This window comes from Bos indicus x Bos taurus, chromosome 26 (genome assembly GCF_003369695.1).
Source record: "Bos indicus x Bos taurus breed Angus x Brahman F1 hybrid chromosome 26, Bos_hybrid_MaternalHap_v2.0, whole genome shotgun sequence".
NCBI classification, from domain to species: Eukaryota; Metazoa; Chordata; class Mammalia; order Artiodactyla; family Bovidae; genus Bos; species Bos indicus x Bos taurus.
In genome coordinates, this window is record NC_040101.1 from 30,535,575 (window position 1) to 30,553,030 (window position 17,456).

At 40.6% G+C, this 17,456-nt stretch overlaps 1 protein-coding gene across 2 annotated transcripts in view; it reads left to right on the forward strand.

The window, feature by feature from the left end:
• The window catches only part of DNMBP (dynamin binding protein), a 117,282-nt gene continuing 99,826 nt past the window's right edge, over positions 1-17,456 (forward strand). The window contains exon 1 of one of the 2 annotated variants that reach the window (XM_027528494.1): positions 1-115. The gene's annotated coding sequence lies outside the window, so the exon portion shown is untranslated. The remainder of the gene's footprint in view (positions 116-17,456) is intronic. The other variant, XM_027528493.1, reaches the window with a different exon arrangement.

A 17,456-nucleotide genomic window follows, 5' to 3' on the forward strand; every position in this document is an offset into this window, starting at 1 on the left:
GAGTCACGCGGAATTGACCCGCCCGCTGCCTGCAGAGGCGGAGGTGACAGCGGGCCTGGGACGTGCGGCCGTTGCTGCCCGCTGCGCCGAGGGACCGCCGGGCAGCGGAGAGCAGGTCAGAGGCCGGGCGAGGCCGGGTTGGGCAGTTCGGCCTTCGGGGGCGGCGGGCGGAGGGGACCCGGGCCCCGAGGGACGCGCCGGGATGCTGGGCCTGCGCCGCCCCTGCCCGGCCGCGGCCGCTACCCCTACCGGGAGCCTCCGACAGGCAGCGGGGCACCGGGCCCTCGTCGGAGCCCTCCGGTCCAGGTCGGTCGAACCCTAGGAGGCGCTGGGGACTGGAAGAAGCCAGGTGGTCGGCAGTCCGAGGGTTGCAGACGTGGGCTTTTTAAAATTGTGTCAGGCAAGCCCAGGGATCTTCGCCCTGCACCGCCCTGCCACTCCGGCAATGAGGCGAAATTTGTAAACTCTGGAAAAGAATCCAGCGTTATTTTACAGATGAAGAAATTCTTCTGGTTCACACAGCGTCACTTTCAGTCGGAGTAGGACGGTTTCCGAAAAAAGAGTAAGACCTGTTTGGCTAGAGATGCAAGTTTGCTTCTGGTGGAATTTGGTATACCTGCTTTCCTGCCTCAGGTACCGATGTCAACCAGGCATCAATTTCTCAAGGCATCTAACCTTAAAAAGGATGTCTATGCTGTCAGTTGAATAAAGGAATACTGGGGTTACAAACGGGTCAGGTCTGCTGCAAGTTAGATGCTGTGGAAAATGGTTGGTGTATACAGTTAAATTTTAAATGAAAACTCCACTTTACATGCAATCTTTTTATCCTTTATTGTCTGTCTCATTTATATAGTAATGAAGGATAGTCACAACTTATTCTGTAGTTACTAATTTGCCTTTAGGTCTGTTTTACGGTAATTGTTTTATAGTAATGTGAGCTTTCTTTTCACTATCACTGGTGCTGTGGAATGTGGCAAGCCAGGGGTAGCATTAATATTTAGTGTTTGAGCATAGATTAGCTGGGCTTCCCAAGTGGCGCTAGTGGTCAAGAACCTACCTGCCTATACAGGAGACACAGGTTGGATCCCTAGGTCAGGGAGATCCCTGGAGGAAGGCATGGCAACCCACGTCAGTATTCTTGCCTGGAGAATCCCATGGACAGAGGAGCTTGGAGGGTTACAGTCCATGGGGTCGCAGAGAGTCAGACGTTTCTGAAGCGACTTAGCACACATAGGTTAGCTACAGGTGTTTGTATAGCTGAAGTTACAGGCTCGGTTAATTCCTTGTTTTATATTGAAGAGTGAAGTATGTGCCAGCATACAGGTGTTTCTTAGACTGTTGCTGCGTTTATTACTCACCGCATAGAATTGATTCAAATTGATGAGCAAGTTAGTTTAAACCTCAGCACCTGTTTTTCTCTAAATTATTGAATTAAAGGATCTCTAAGACTCCTATCTCTAAAGTTCCCTGATTTTACGTGTTAATTTGAAACATATGTGACTCATTGTGACAATAACGGTTTTTAGAAAACATGTTTTTTAAAAAACTGCATCATGCATAGCAAATCTTCAAATTCAGTGTTATTCTCAACGCTTCCAGTCACTTCATCATTGTTGAGTTAATGTAAGTGAAAAGAGATTTTTCAAATTACTTCTGTGTTAAATTCACTAAATTTAGAGACTGTAATGAATGCTTTGTGTATGGTGGAGAGTTGCTAAAATCTGGCCTGGGGATGGGATCTCTGCAGTGCACAGATAACTTTTACAATAAGCCAAGAACATTCTGCCTCGGAAATGTGATAAGGTGTCTTCAATACAGTGTTCATACGTGTGAATTTCCAGCCGAGATGTGATAATCTTCGTAGACAATCTGTCCAAATATGTACATGTTATTTTGTCTTGCAGCTCCAAAGTAGAGCCTTTCGCACGTCTTGTTTCTTTCCTGGCTCATTTCTTCTTAGTGTCCCTCTTACGTGCAGAGACCCCTTCACATTCCTCTTTGATCCACATGAAAGAGGCAGTTCAGGGCCTCTTTCAAGCACTGATTGAACCTACATCACTTTTTCTCCTCTTAAAGTACATGATAAATTGTAATTCTTGAATGATCATTTAGGTCTCCTAAAAACTCAAGAGTGAATATTCATTTTTAGAACATAGTGCAAGAGTCCATGAGGCTCTGGTTCTGAAAAAGGGTTAAGGGGACTGTGTATAGATTTTTATCCTCCCTAAACTGGGAGACTGCAATCTAGGAAGCCTCCAGAGCCAGTAGACTTATTTCAGTGCCTCAGAAGGAAACAGTTTGAACAGGATACATGGTGAATCTTCAAATTTGTTACTCTTCTCATCTCTCCCACTCACTTTATCAGGGTTGGGCTGAAATAAGCGAAAGGTGATTTCTCATATTTCAGACACTTCAGTGATTGTTCAGATTACAGATACTTTTTAAATTTGGTGAACTTTTTTAAGTGACAAAAGCAATTAAACTAGAATGCAAATGGAGGTTTGCATACCCACTACCAGATATAAGGCTTTTATTATTTTCTAGGTTTATTAGTCTGTCATTTCTGAAGTTAGTTAATGTATTACCTACCCCACAGCGGGCTTCCCAGATGGCTCAGTGATAAAGACTGCCTGCTAGGGCAGAGGAGGTGGGTTCCATCCCTTGGTTGGGAAGATCCCCTGGAGGAGGAAATGGCAACCCTTAAACACAAATTCAGTTAATATTAAATAGTTTCTTCTTATGCCTTGCTTAGGAAATCTGAATAAACTAACCTTCAAGATTGGATAACTTAGTCTTGTTGGCCAGGAGCTAATTATAAGATATCAGTCTCTCACCTGGAAAGGCAGAAAGGTATGAAGAAGCAGCCATAAAATCATATCACAGATCAACCTTGTGATGAAAGAAGTGATAAACAAATCAAGGCTCAACAAATATTCATGGAGCACCAGATCTGTTCTTGGTGCTGGGGATATAGCTGTGAACAAAACAGAAAAGGCCCTGCCCTCATGCAGTAGATATTCTGGTAGCATGGGGGCAGACAGGAAATAAATATGTGACTGGATCATGGTCACATAATTCTAAGTGTTGTGAAGAAACAGAAAGAGGTGTAAGTGGGAAAGGAGAAGGAGGCGTGCACTCATAAAGTGCAGAGTGGTCTAAGAAGGCCTCTACTGAGATCGCTTTGAATCTACGTCTTGAGAGGAGTGAGGGAGTGAGCAGAAGGCAGAGGGATGAGTAAGTTCCAGACCCCAATGCAGAAGCATGTTTGGCATGTGTGAGGGACAGCGAGGTCATGGTGGCCAAGTAGTCCCCATGTGGGTGAGGGGAAAGTGCAGCAGATAAGAGGTGGTAGGAGTTGGGGTTGGGCACAGGGTGTGCATAGCAGTGTAGGCGGTTTTGTAAAGTATTTTGGCCTTTACTCTGAGTGAGGGGGGAGCCCGTTGAGCCTTTTGGACAGAGAAGCTTCTGATGACTTATGTTTTAACAGGATTACTCTGGCTGAGTGACAGAGAGACGGAAAGGGACAAGGGCACAGTCGGTGAGGGCTTCCCATTCATACCAGTTTCGTGACCCTGAACTGCAGTCCCCTGGCTTTCGTTTGCTCATCTTAGGATAACCAGGCGCTCTCTAGCTCTAGAATTTTTAGATTCTAAGAAGTGTGGAATCTCTGTGGGCTAGAGGATTATATATATGAAAAGGTTCTGAAAGTAAGTTGTTTCAGAGGACGTGAAAAGTTGATGGCACCAATGTGCCTTTAGCTGAATCACTCCTAATCTCACTCCTAATCAAGAGGTAATCGGCTCTTTTCAGTTAGGTTGTGAGGTCATGAGAACAAAAACACTGTTTCGTGACCATTCTGCCCTGATCCCTTTAGTCCTCTGCTGATCCCTGAATTTTTCCCTTCCTGCTTGAAAAAGGATGAAAAGCTGTTACTCATCAACAAAGCTGGCAACCAGAGTTGCTTTTGTTGTTAGGAAAGTTGGAAACTTAGGGGAAGGAAACAATTCTAATTTTGTTTTCATCACAGGTCATTTGAATTCTTCTTTTTTAACACGCAAGGAGCCTAAAAGATGTCTTTTTTTTTTTTTTTTTCCCTTATCTTCCTCCCTGGATTTTAGTTGGTGATGATGCATTTCATTATGCTTTCCCACCCACCCCGAGTACTGTTTTTAAGGTCCTCCTGTGTTTCTACATGTACATCTAATTCTTTGCTTCTGAATGCTGTATTATGTCCCATGCTCTGTGCATGTGTGAACCACAATTTTGCTTGTCTCCTCTCTGTGTAATACATCCTCAGGTTGTCCCTACGTCCTACCACCACAAATATTGCTGCAGTGAGCATCTTCATACCTGTCCACTTCTAAAACTGTGTAATAGAAGTGTGGGGTATACACTTAGAAGGGAATCACTGGGTCATGGGCTTTCACGTCCTGAATTTGATCAGACTGTGCCAGATGCCTGCCCACAATAGCTGTACCAATCTCTCCTGCCAGAAGTGTTTGAGGGGTCTTATATCATGTCCCAACCACCACTCAGCTTTCTCTCGGTCTCCACCTTTTGTAATCTCATAGGGGCAAGGTGGTATCTTGTCGTTTTCATTTGTATTCTTTGGTTACTAATGATTATAAAGATCTCTTATACATATAGTTTTATCTATAAATTACTGATTCCTGTCTTAGCCCATTTTCTCTTGAAGTTACTGTGTTGTTGCTGTTGACTCGTGGAAGACAGTTTATAGATGTTTATTCATCATCACTTTGTAGATGTTTTCTCATATGTTAATTTTGTCTTTGTTGTCCTTTTATCAATAAAAATTCTTTTTTTAATAAAAATTCTTAATTTTAATGAAATAAGTAAATTCTTTGGCTTATATCTTATGCTTTTAGAGTTTTAAGAAGGCCCTGCCAGTCCCCAAGTTATTGCTATTCCTTTAATTTGTCTAGAGTCCACATTACACATGAGTTAGATAGGGATCCAGCCCTATTATTCTCCATTTAATGAGCCAGTTTTTTCCAGTAACATATCCAAAAAACCCATCATTTCTTTCATTACATTGTGATACTCTCTTTCTCCTGTATGGTTTCCGTGGATACACTAGTCTATCTCTAAGCCTCTTTTTTGTTCCATTAGTTTGTCAGTTCTTGCTCTGTTTTTTATTGCTCTAATTTTATTACAGTGATTTGGCAATACAACCTGATGAATGGCACAGCAAGTATCCCATCTCTTTTATTTTTAAATTTATTTAGCTACTCTGGGGTCATTATTTTTCCATATAACATTTGCAGTATGTTTATCAAGTTCCTCAAATTTTTTGAGAAATTTTTATTGGGCTTACCTTGAATTTATAAAGTATTTGAGAGAGGCTTAACATCTTTTTGATATTAGCTTATTTCATTCAGAAGTATGGCATGTGTCTCTTCATTTATTCAGCTCAGTTTTTTTCCAGAATTTTTGTTTTACTTGGAAATGATTTTAAACTAACAGAGGAATTCTAAGATTAGTACAAAGAGCTCCTGTATATCCCTTACCTAGATTCATATTGCTGTATTTGCTTTATTACTCCCTGTCTACATTTCTCTGCCATTTGTTCTTACCCATTTGAGTTATTAGTTGCAGACATCATGACCCTTTACGCCTAAATACTTCATCAGCTCATCTTTAAGTCCCATATTAGAACTTTCAAGTTTTCTCCATAAAGGTCTAAGAGGATATTCTTGGCTAAATTAATTTCTGAATACTGAATAATAGTTTTGTTACTATTGTGAATCATGTGTATTTCTATTACTGTTGGCTATTGGTAGTTTAAGAGAAATGGTATTTATTATTGTAAGTTAATCTTGTATTTTGCAGCCCGGCTTCACTGTCTTATTCAAATAGTCTGCTGTTTTCTGTTGTTTCTTTTCCCCATAATTATGTCCTTTGAAAATACTGATAGTTTTGTTGTTTCCCATCCTTGTATTTCTTGTTTATCTTTCCTTTACAGCCTTGACCAGAACTTCCAGAACTATGTCAAAAATGTTGCTATGTTAGTGAACATCTTTGTCTTGTCCTCACTCTTAAGGAGAATTAATCTAAAGTTTCCCGATTTCATATAATGTTTGTTTTAGGTTTTAGGTGTACCTTCATCAGGTTATCCTGGAGAAGGAAATGGCAACCCACTCCAGTATTCTTGCCTGGAGAATTCCGTGGACAGAGGAGCCTGGCGGGCTGCAGTCCATGGGGCCACAAAGAGTTGGACACGACTGAGAGACTCAAACTTTCGTTAGGTTAAGGTATTCTCCTTTAGGTACTCCTGGTTTACTGAGCATTTTCATCATAAATGGGTATTAAGCCTTGTCAAATACTTTTCAGGATTTGTCTCTAAAGAAATAAGATGGCGTCAGGAGGCTGCAAACCAAAATCTAAGCTGAGCTTTAGCTTCAAGTATAAGAAGATTAATAAAAGTCAGTATTTCTGAACACTGCATATATAAATTTATGGTAAACATATCACAATTCCAATATAAGCTTATTTCACTGTTATGTCATCGTTTTCCTCCTGCTTTAAGAGTGAGAATTTAAAAAGCTGGTGTGAAGGATGAGAGCGCCATATTCAGCATAACTGAAGTCGTCAGCATGATTGTAAATATAAGATATGTAAAATTATAGTTTCCTTGCTCTGTGGATCAGTCTCTGCTCTGGGTATAAATCTCACCTAAGTATATCTCACAGAATATTGAGATGGTTCAGCAAGTAGCTCTTTAGCAGCCATAACTGCTAGAGTGTTGGGCAGTAGATTCTCAGGGCCATCTCTTTGGTACATGATTGTTTTTTTTTTTTTTAAGCTAGCTGTTTTTTCTTAATTATAAAAATTATGCCTCTTAATTGTAGAAAATTTGCAAATAGAAAAGGAAATCTTTGATCCTGCCTTTTAGAATAAATCCCTGTTAAACTGTTTCTCTCTCTGGTCTTCTTTGGGGAGTAGGTATGGGGGGCTTACTTTTTGGAGGAGGAGAATTCACCTAACGTTGGGCTATATAATTTTGCATCACCCCTCCTTTTTCAGGTTTAGGCCATTAGCTTTTGTTTGTCTTGCTTTGATTGATATTCTGGAAAAAAAAAAAAGCTGTAAGAAAGATATGATTCGTTTATAGAGGCAGGGTTATAGCTTGCTGATGACTTGGACATTTCTAACAGGCTGGGTCTGAGTGCACAGACAGCCCGGCCTCATTACCAGAGTATGGAGAAGTCATAGTCCATCTGCCAGCAGACGGAAGACTAGCTTGAAGGAGAGGAGGAATCTATTTGATGTCACTCTGCTTCAGTTCAGTTAGCACCTTCCTTGTTTAGAACACATTTGCATTTATCTTTCAGAAAATAAAAAGTATGGAGGAAATAGTTGTAATTTACTTTCTTTTGACTCTGAAATAAGCCCAAAATATTGTCTTGTTTCCCTAATCACCTTCTGCTAGTGTGAGGTGAGGGAGTGTGGTACTAAACTGCTGGAAGTGACAGAATTTTTAACATTCTTATCAGCTGATAGATTCAGTATCCAATGCCCTCCCCTCCTCACTCCTCATTCCTTCACCCTGCTCTTTTTCATTTTGCTGAGATACCTGTCACTTCCTCAGATCTTGTTGTCTGCCTTCCCCATCCCTCCAGGAGGAAGTTCTTCAAGGACAGGAACCTGTTTTGTGCACTGATAAATCCCAAACACCTTTGAGCCTTGCCTGGTACGTAGCATGCCCTCAACAGATGGAACCCATAAAATGAGTCAATCTGTAAGGAGGCAGCTGTGTGTTACAGCGAGGGAAAGTCTTAAGGGAGAGGTAAGGGAAGACAATTTTCTTAGCCTCATGGGTTCGATAAACTAGTAGAGTCCCCGTTTCCTGCTTGACCTTTTAAGTGTTTCTATCAACCCAGCCACAGAGTTAATTTCTCTATATCTGTTTTAGCCACTCTGTGGTTTTTGAAAGTGGAGTGTGTCTGTGTTGCTGACAAGCACATGGCGGGAGTAGGGCTGCCGAGAGAATAGTCCGTGCTGACGTGGGCTCATAGGTTCCGGGCCCAGCACACACTCTGCGTTGTTTTCATGAGGTGATTGATTCTCTTAGGACAAATGATCTGCCCCATCAGCAAAAAAAGTTGCAGTGGATGTGCCGAGTGGCACTGAATGCCCAGTGTCACACCCCATGCCCTCCCCCTTTCTAGTTTATTCTTCCTCCCTTCCCCAGCCATGCAGAAACCTTTTGGCATCTCTGTTGTTTCTGGATATGATTCAGGATTGTTATGATGAACAGTCATGCTGCATATACCTGGTCACTTAATATAAAGCAAGGCTCAATCATATTAAATAGCATTCTGTAGGGTGCTAAGAGAGAAAAAAGGAGAGGGGGGGTTGACACAAAGACACCATAATGCTGTCCTGGAGGCCAAGGCTGTAGACCCATCTGTCTTGTATAGAGCATTGTTTGAGTCAAGGTCCTGAAAAATACCACTTAACCATTATTTTTACCTACTATTATTCTACTGGTTGACACATTACCTGGCCCTCAAATCTGATCCAAACTGTCCATGTATATTCTAATTCCACGTCCCTATTTCTACTTCAATCAGATCTCTCTTTCTTTCCTATAGCAATGAAGATAGCAATAAGTATATTATTATAATTATGAATATGTCTTGGGGTTCACTGCTGCTGCTAAGTCGCTTCAGTCGTGTCCGACTCTGTGCGACCCCATAGACGGCAGCCCACCAGGCTCCCCCATCCCTGGGATTCTCCAGGCAGGAACACTGGAGTGGGTTGCCATTTCCTTCTCCAATGCATGAAAGTGAAAAGTGGAAGTGAAGTCGCGCAGTCGTGTCCGACTCTTCGCGACCCCATGGACTGCAGCCTACCAGGCTCCTCTGTCCATGGGATTTTCCAAGCAAGAGTACTGGAGTGGGGTGCCATACTAGGAGTCTGAATTTAAATGAAGGGAAAGGAATTTAAAACAACAATAATAATGTACTAACAGTGGCTAATATTTTAGCCAGTCATAGTCCTAACTGCGTTTTTATTTAATCTTCAGAACAATTTTATAAGGAAGATCAGATCAGATCAGATCAGTTGCTCAGTCGTGTCCAACTCTTTGCGACCCCATGAATCGCAGCACGCCAGGCCTCCCTGTCCATCACCAACTCCTGGAGTTCACTCAGACTCACGTCCATCCAGTCAGTGATGCCATCCAGCCATCTCATCCTCTGTCGTCCCCTTCTCCTCCTGCCTCCAATCCCTCCCAGCATCAGAGTCTTTTCCAATGAGTCAACTCTTCCCATGAGGTGGCCAAAGTACTGGAGTTTCAGCTTTAGCATCATTCCCTCCAAAGAAATCCCAGGGCTGATCTCCTTCAGAATGGACTGGTTGGATCTCCTTGCAGTCCAAGGGACTCTCAAGAGTCTTCTCCAACACCACAGTTCAAAAGCATCAATTCTTCGGCGCTCAGCCTTCTTCAGAGTCCAACTCTCACATCCGTACATGACCACAGGAAAAACCATAGCCTTGACTAGACGGACCTTTGTTGGCAAAGGAATGTCTCTGCTTTTGAATATGCTATCTAGGTTGGTCATAACTTTCCTTCCAAGGAGTAAGCGTCTTTTAATTTCATGGCTGCAGTCACCATCTGTAGTGATTTTGGAGCCCAGAAAAATAAAGTCTGACACTGTTTCCACTGTTTCCCCATCTATTTCCCATGAAGTGGTGGGACCAGATGCCATGATCTTCGTTTTCTGAATGTATAAGGAAAGTGCTATTGTAATCCTCATTTTGCATTTGGAGAAACTCAGGTACAAGTTGGTTAGGAAACTTGCCCTAAAGTTTTTAATGCTGTTAAGTGATAGAGCAGGAAATCAAACACCTGTTTTTCTCCAGCACCCACTGTCTTAACCAGCATGCCATAGCAGGTCTCAGGTAAGTGGCTGCCTGAAGACCAGGAATGACCTACAGTCACATGGTTAGTGATGATTGTCCTTTTTTCATGTTCACCACACTGCTCACTGGAGTGAGGTGTAGGGGGACTGGGAGGAGTCTGCAGCGGGGACTGGCTGGGGAGTTTCTTCCCAGATCCCGTGTTGACTCTGCAGACAGAAACGAATAGCACCTCAGAAAGGGAGAGGCTCTGAAACTACCCATCCAGCTTGCGTTCTCTGGCTTTTTGACCTTTTCCTAAAAATAATAATTTCCTAATAATTAATAATATTTGAGATTTGCAAAAAATGAATAAAGAACAATACAACAAATGTCCCATGTATCCAACACTCAATTTAAGACGTAGAAAGCTGAGTTGGTTTGTGTTCCACCTCCCTTTGCCCTTTTTAAGATTCTCTGGTTCTAGTGACTTAGAAGGAAAAATAAAAGAATTGCATTTTATTTACATATGGCAGCAGTACCATTACTGTCACCTAAGAAAAAGCACTAGTCATTCCTTAATATATAATCAGGAAGCTAGTCAATGTTCAGAATTTCTTCCATTTGTCTCTGTTTCTTAAACAGTTGATTTGTTTGAATTGGAATCCAAGAAATGGCACCCATTGCATTCAGCTAATATATTTCTTAAGTAGTTTTTAATTGATAAGTTCCCTTTCCTTTCATTTTCATTTTAAGTTTTGATTACAGTTTATTTTGTTAAAGCGTTTTGTCATATAGTTTCCCACATTCTGGGTTTTTTGAATGGCTATGATGCAACCTTATTGCCCAATTGCGAGTTAATTTACACTTTTAATCTGTCAGTCACTTTTGGAGGTTCCAAGTTATTCAGTCTCCATAAATAGAAAGGGTTCACTGACCCACATACAGCTTGGTCTGGTCCAGAGGTCATTTCCGAGGAGTCTTCCAAAATGTTCCAGGTGATAGGGAATGACATAATCAGCAGCAGATATCTCTAAAAAACATTTTGCCGCATAAGGAATTTTATAGCTTCTCTTTGGCAAGGAATTTTCATGGTCGCTAGAGTCAGAGAAGGGAAGGGAGAAGCGAGTGAGTGGTCTGGTTTTCTTCTTTCAGACCGTGTCTGTTGCTTTAAGGATTTCTGGGGCTCAGTGCCAGAACTTCCTTGGGATATTATTGTCTTATAGTTTAGATCTGCTTATCAGGAAACAGAATCCCTGAAGGGTCAGTTAAGAGGAGAATGAGTTTACATTAAAATCAGACCTTTGTTAGTGCCTGTTGGGGTCTTGTGTTTTATTCCTGAGCCGCTAGCCAGACTGTAGAGCATAATACTAATGTGTATGGTCTTCACACCTATAGTGTTTATTATCTGTTCTTTATGCTGCCACTGTCTAGATGTCGTTCAATAATTATAATATGTGGACCGCTGTAGACATGAAGAAGTCCAATTTTGTTTTATTTTTCTTTTAGTCTTGTTGCCTTGACCCACTAGTCAACTGTAATAGTTCTACAGGGTAATTAGTCAATATTAAAAAGAAAGAAAATTGTTGAAGTGTGAAGCAATATTTGGCTTTATTTATCTGGTGGTTCAGATGGTAAAGAATCTGCCTGCAATGTAGGAGACCTGGGTTTTATCCCTGGGTCGGGAAGATCCCCAGGAGAAGGGGATGGCAACCCACTCCAGTATTCTTGCCAGGAAAATCCCATGGACAGAGGAGCCTGGCAGGCTGCAGTTTGTGGGGTCAAAGAGTCAGACACAGCTGAGCGACTAACACTTTCACTTTCATCAATATTTAGTGGCTTGATGACTGTTAAAAAAAAATCTCAATGTCAATATTTTCATGTAGTTTTAAAGCCCAACAATTAATAAAACCAAGACTAAAAATCTAACATAGAATAAGGACATTTAATGCGTTTGTTACAGTACTGCTTACACTTTCATTATGAACTTGCTATCTTAAGAAGTTTGCTTTAATTAAAGGCATTGATAACAGTAAATTACTGGAAATCTTTGTGTTAAATTTTACCAATATATTCAAATTTTATTCTTATATTCCATATAAGAATGGAATCAGAAGTCAGACCTGGTTAATATTCTCTTCTAGTGACTCCAAATGCTTAAAAACTGAAGTATAATTATTCACAACGAAAGTGTCAACCAGAAGTGGTTTGCTAGTTATGGATTGTTCTTCCTTGCAGTGATCAGTTTAACAAAAATAAACACTTCCTATTTACCATGGTCACAGATAGCAACAGCATACACAGGCGATAGTATGATTGAAAAGCAGTCTGTAGATGTGTTGTATTAATACGTGTTACAACGTAGTTCCTCGCAGTGAACTGCCAGTATTTTGATGAGGCTAGAGTTTGGGGAGTGTGGTGGGTGGAGGGTGTCCAGAAATGAGGCCAAACATATGTGTGGGAACCAGATCACGATGAGCTCTGTACGATTTACAAAGGAGTTTCAGATACTTCTTATCAGTGATGGATGAGAAACTCTTTTGAACTTCAAGCCGTAGAGAATTATGAGAGTTTGTAGTTAAAAAAGATAGTCCTAGTGCAGTGTAGAAAATAGAACAAAGGGACATAAGACTGGTGGGTAACCATTTAGGAAGCTATTGCCATAGTCCCAAAGACGAGATGATGGGAGAAAAAAGAAAAGTAGGGCAGGGGCAATCTCAAACTGAAAAATGTCAAGTCAAAGAACAATTTTTAAGAGGTGTATGAGTTTGAAGGACTTGACAATAGTGTTAATGTTTTTCCTGGAAATGGAGGATACTTTTTTAGAAGGTTTTTTTTTAGGACATTAGTTTTTTTTTTTTTTTTTTACATTTATTAAAAGATTAATTTGGGGAACTGGCTCACAGGATTATGGAGACTAAGAAGTTCCATGATCTGCTGTCAGCCAGGTAGAAACCCAGGAAAGTCAGTAGTATAGTCCTAGCCTAAGCTGAAAGGCTTGAGAACAAGGAAGTGCTGATGGTGTAAGTTCCGTAGGATATTTAATTAATTTCATATTCCTCTTCTATCCCTGGAAGGCATTTGGCAAGGTTTTCTTAGACCCATAGGCAAGGATCTCTTAAGTAAAACTGCTGCCAGATCTTTGTGGGATGTAGAACTATGTAGGTCACTTAGAGTTTAGGGTAGAGGGGGATGTCAATTGCTTTGTCCTTGTGACCAGTAACCACAAAGAGTCACATTACTGCCCCTTCCTTTGAAAGAGACGAGCAATTTTGAGCAGTTGGCCCCACCCAGAAGTTGCTGCCTCATCTTTAATATTGTTATCATCAGTATGAGCAATGATAACATTTCTCCTCTCACTTCATTATCATCATCACCATCCTCGTAGCTGATATTTACAAAATGTGCGAGGCTTTACTGTTTACCAGGAAATGTATTAAATGTTTTACCAACATGATCAAATGTATTTATCTATCTTTGGCTGTGCCGGGTCTCTATTGCTGTGCAAGGGCTGCCTCTAGTTGCAGTGAGTGGGGTACGCCTGCTTCTCTCTGCTGTGGCTTCTCGTTGCAGAACATCAGATCTAGAGCACCTGGGCTCAGTAGTTGTGCATGGGCTTAGTTTGCCCTGTGGGTTTTGGGATTTTCCTGAACCAGGGATTGAACCCTTGTCCCCTGCATTCGCAGGTGAATTCTTAACCACTGATCCACCAGGGAAGCTCCCTACATGATCAAACTTAATCCTCATAACACGCCATAAAATAAATTACTATTGTTATCTTCAGTTTACAGATGAGGAAACAAAAGTTCAGAGTGGTTAAAGTAACTTGCCCAAGGTCACATAGCAAATGCAGAACCAAAAACTGAAACTAATTCTCTGACTTAAATGTGAGCTCTTAGCTGTTATGAATATATTTATTACTTAATAGAATTTAGAAGGGAAAATGATTTCTCTTTTTAAATTTATTGCTTTATGTAGCCATGCCCTAGAAAGTTCACATAATCAAACACTGTATTACCCACCCTCCATCTGCAGCTAATAGTGGGAATAAAACATAAATACATTTTTAATACATAAAATACAGGAAAAACTTGAAGGACAGTCAGATCAGATCAGTTGCTCAGTCATGTCCGACTCTTTGCGACCCCATGAATCGCAGCACGCCAGGCCTCCCTGTCCATCACCAACTCCCGGAGTTCACTCAGACTCACGTCCATCGAGTAGTGATGCCATCCAGCCATCTCATCCTCTGTTGTCCCCTTCTCCTCTTGCCCCCAATCCCTCCCAGCATCAGAGTCTTTTCCAATGAGTGAACTCTTCGCATGAGGTGGCCAAAGTGGAGCATAAATAGGGAAGCTATTTAAATTTCTGACTTTTTTCAAGGCAAGATATCCATGTATGCCTTCACTATTTTTAGCCTGAAATATGGCAGTTTCTAAAACAAGAGATACACTCAGTTTTTAAAATTGAGACATAATTCACAAACCACGAAATCCCCCCTTTTAAAGTATACGATTGAGTGGGGTTTTTTTGGGTGTTTTACACATATGTGCAACCTTCACCACTGTCTAGTTCCAGAACATTTCCTCGCACTGGAAAGAAACCTTGTGTTCTTTAGCAGTCAGTCATTCCCCACTTCTTTCTCCTGAGACACTCGTTTTAAAACCCATTAAATGCCAAAAAAACATCCTAAAGCTATGACAAGGATTTTGAGAATATCTGTCCATAGGCTTGCTCTCTAATGCAGATGATGATGAGAGCAGCAGCAGCAACAGTCATAATAGCAGCTGACCCCTGTATAATGCTTACTACGTGTAAGGTACTCTTCTAAGTGCTGTATTTACATTAACTCATTTAAATTTCTATGAAGCAGGTTCTGTCACTAAACCCATTTTCTAGATGAGGAAATTAAAGCACAGAGAAGTTGAGTAACTTGCCTCAAATCACGTAACCTTAACATGGGGTGGAGCTAGGAGGTAAAGCCAGATAGTCTGGCTTTGTGATCTGTGCTCTTAATTATTGTGTTTTAAGTTTCATATTTATATTTGAAAATCATATAAAGACCTTGAACCATGCTAAGTGAAAGAAGCCTGTCACACAAGACCACCTATTGTATGACTCCATTTGTATGAGATGCCTAGAGAAGGCAAATCTTTCTGTCTAGAGAGAAAGTAGATTACTGGTTGTCTGGGGCTGGGATGGATGGGGAGATTTTTGGAGACAAATGGAAAGTGACTGCTAATGGGTATGGAGTTTATTTTTGAGATGATTAAAATGTTTTAAAATGGATAGTGGTCCAGGTTGCACAACTCCGGAAATTTACTAAACCCATTGCATTGTACACTTTGGATTAATTCTATAGTATGTGAGTTGCAACTCAATAAACCTGTTTTTTTAAAATGATGTGAAGATAAATGACCTGGATGATTTGCCTTGGAATACCTTTTTGTCTTTATCTGGGGAAAAAAATACACACATTTGTGTTTGGGAGTGCTCAAATACTTAAAACCTGTTCTAATTCTAACCATTATACTTGCTTATTCAAACATTTCAGGTGCTCCCAAGTACCTAAAATCAAAGCCCAATCTTTCTAATGTGGGAGTGAGTCCTGTGAGATCCTGTAAGCTCTGTGTGAAAGAGGAACATGATCATTGGGAATGTGAATATACATTTTGATATATAATTTCAATTAGTTCAGTGTGTTAAGTTATCCATTCTGCAACTATTTATGGAGGGCCTGCTATGTACCAAGCAGTGCTCTAAATGCTCAGTATACATCAATGCATAAAACAGACAAAAAGGATCCCTGACCTATAGAGCGTGTAGTGGATAAGGACTAATTCTGTAGACTTCATAGAGGAGGTACCATGAGCTGGATCTTAGAAGATAATAGTTTATTCAGAAAATAAGAGTTATGCATGTTTGATGGAAGAGGGACATGCTCAGCTGATCCAGTCAAAAAAACTAACATCACATTTTGTCTTTTTTTTTTTTTTGGCTGTGCAACAGATAACTTCAAAATCTCAATGGCTTATTACAGCAACCATCGATTTTTTAATAGCCCTTAAGAGGGCTGAGATTTGTAGGTCCGAGTAAAGGAGTAGAGACAGCAGCAAATGGATATAGGAGCAGGAATCTTCTTGGGGATTTATCTCAGGTCTTTGGCCCAGGGCAAGCCTCGGTGAGGCCTGATGCAGTGGCTTCTGTGGGGCTAAGAGCTGATCAGAGATACCCGAGGGTGCATGTTGCTCAGAAATACTGGATTTCTAGTCGAACCAGAGTTGAGAGACCTTGATGAGCACTTAAGACATTCATCTGAGACCCCAGAGGGAAAGATATAACCCATTGTGTGATGACTGAAATGATAGATTTAGCACATGAGGAATTTAAAGCAGCTAATGTAAATAGGACATAATGAATAGATAGGGACCTTCAAAGTGTGGTTGCTGAAATAAAGATTAACTGGATGGATTTAAGAGAGCAAGAGCAGTGCTGCAGAAGAAAGGGGCCAGTGAACTATAAGGCAGATAAATAGAAGTTATCCAAGCTGAAATGTAGAGGGAAGAAAGACTGGGGACAGGAGAGAACAGAACTGTAATGACAGTGAGTTAATATCAAGTAGTTTAATATATGTCTAATTGGAATCTCATAAAGAGAGGAAGAAAGATGGAGAAATAATGACCAGAATTTCCCCAAATTTAATCAAAAACATCAGCTTATATATTCAAAAATCTCAATGAACCTCAAACTGGGTAAATAAGACTGTACACCTCAACACTTTGTCGTCAGATTACTGAAAACTAAAGACAGAGAAAACTCTTAAGAGTAGAGAAAAAAGGTATTACAGGGGAATGAAGATAAGAATGACAGCTGACTTCTCATCTGAAATAGGCAGAAGATACTGGAACAACATTTCTAAAATTTGAAAGAAGAAAAATAAAACCACCAATCAAAATACTGTACTAACCAAAAAAATCTTTCCAAAATGAGAGTACAATTAAAATGCTTTCAGATAAACTAAAGTTGAGCAAACTTGTTGTCAACAGACTTATACTGTAAGAAATGCTAAAAGATATTCTTTAGGCTGAGAGGAAATGATATTGGAAGGAAACTCAGATCTGTGGAAAGGGATGAAGAACACAAGAAGTGGTAATTGTACAGGCAAAAGTGAAAGACCTTTTGTTTAAGGACAACTCATTGTTTATAACAAAAATGGCATTGTATTTTGGGGTTTATAATATACTACATTAATTATCTATCGTTGTGTAACAAATTTTCTCAAAAATTAGTGGCTTAAAACACTATAAATACTTATTATCTTACAGTTTCTGTGGGTTGGGAATTCAGGAGTGGCTTAGCTGGGTGTTTCTTGCTCAGAATGTGTCATGAGTTGCCATCAAGAGGTTGCTGGGGGCTGCATTCATCTGAAGGCTTCGCTGGGACTCTAATCTCCTTCCACGATGCTTGGTCACATGCTTGCTGGCAGGAGGCCCCGGTTTTTCACTGTGTGGGCTTCTCCATAAGACTGCCTGAGTGTCCTCACAATCTAGTCTTGGGAATCACACACTTACTACCACTGTATTCTGTGGGTT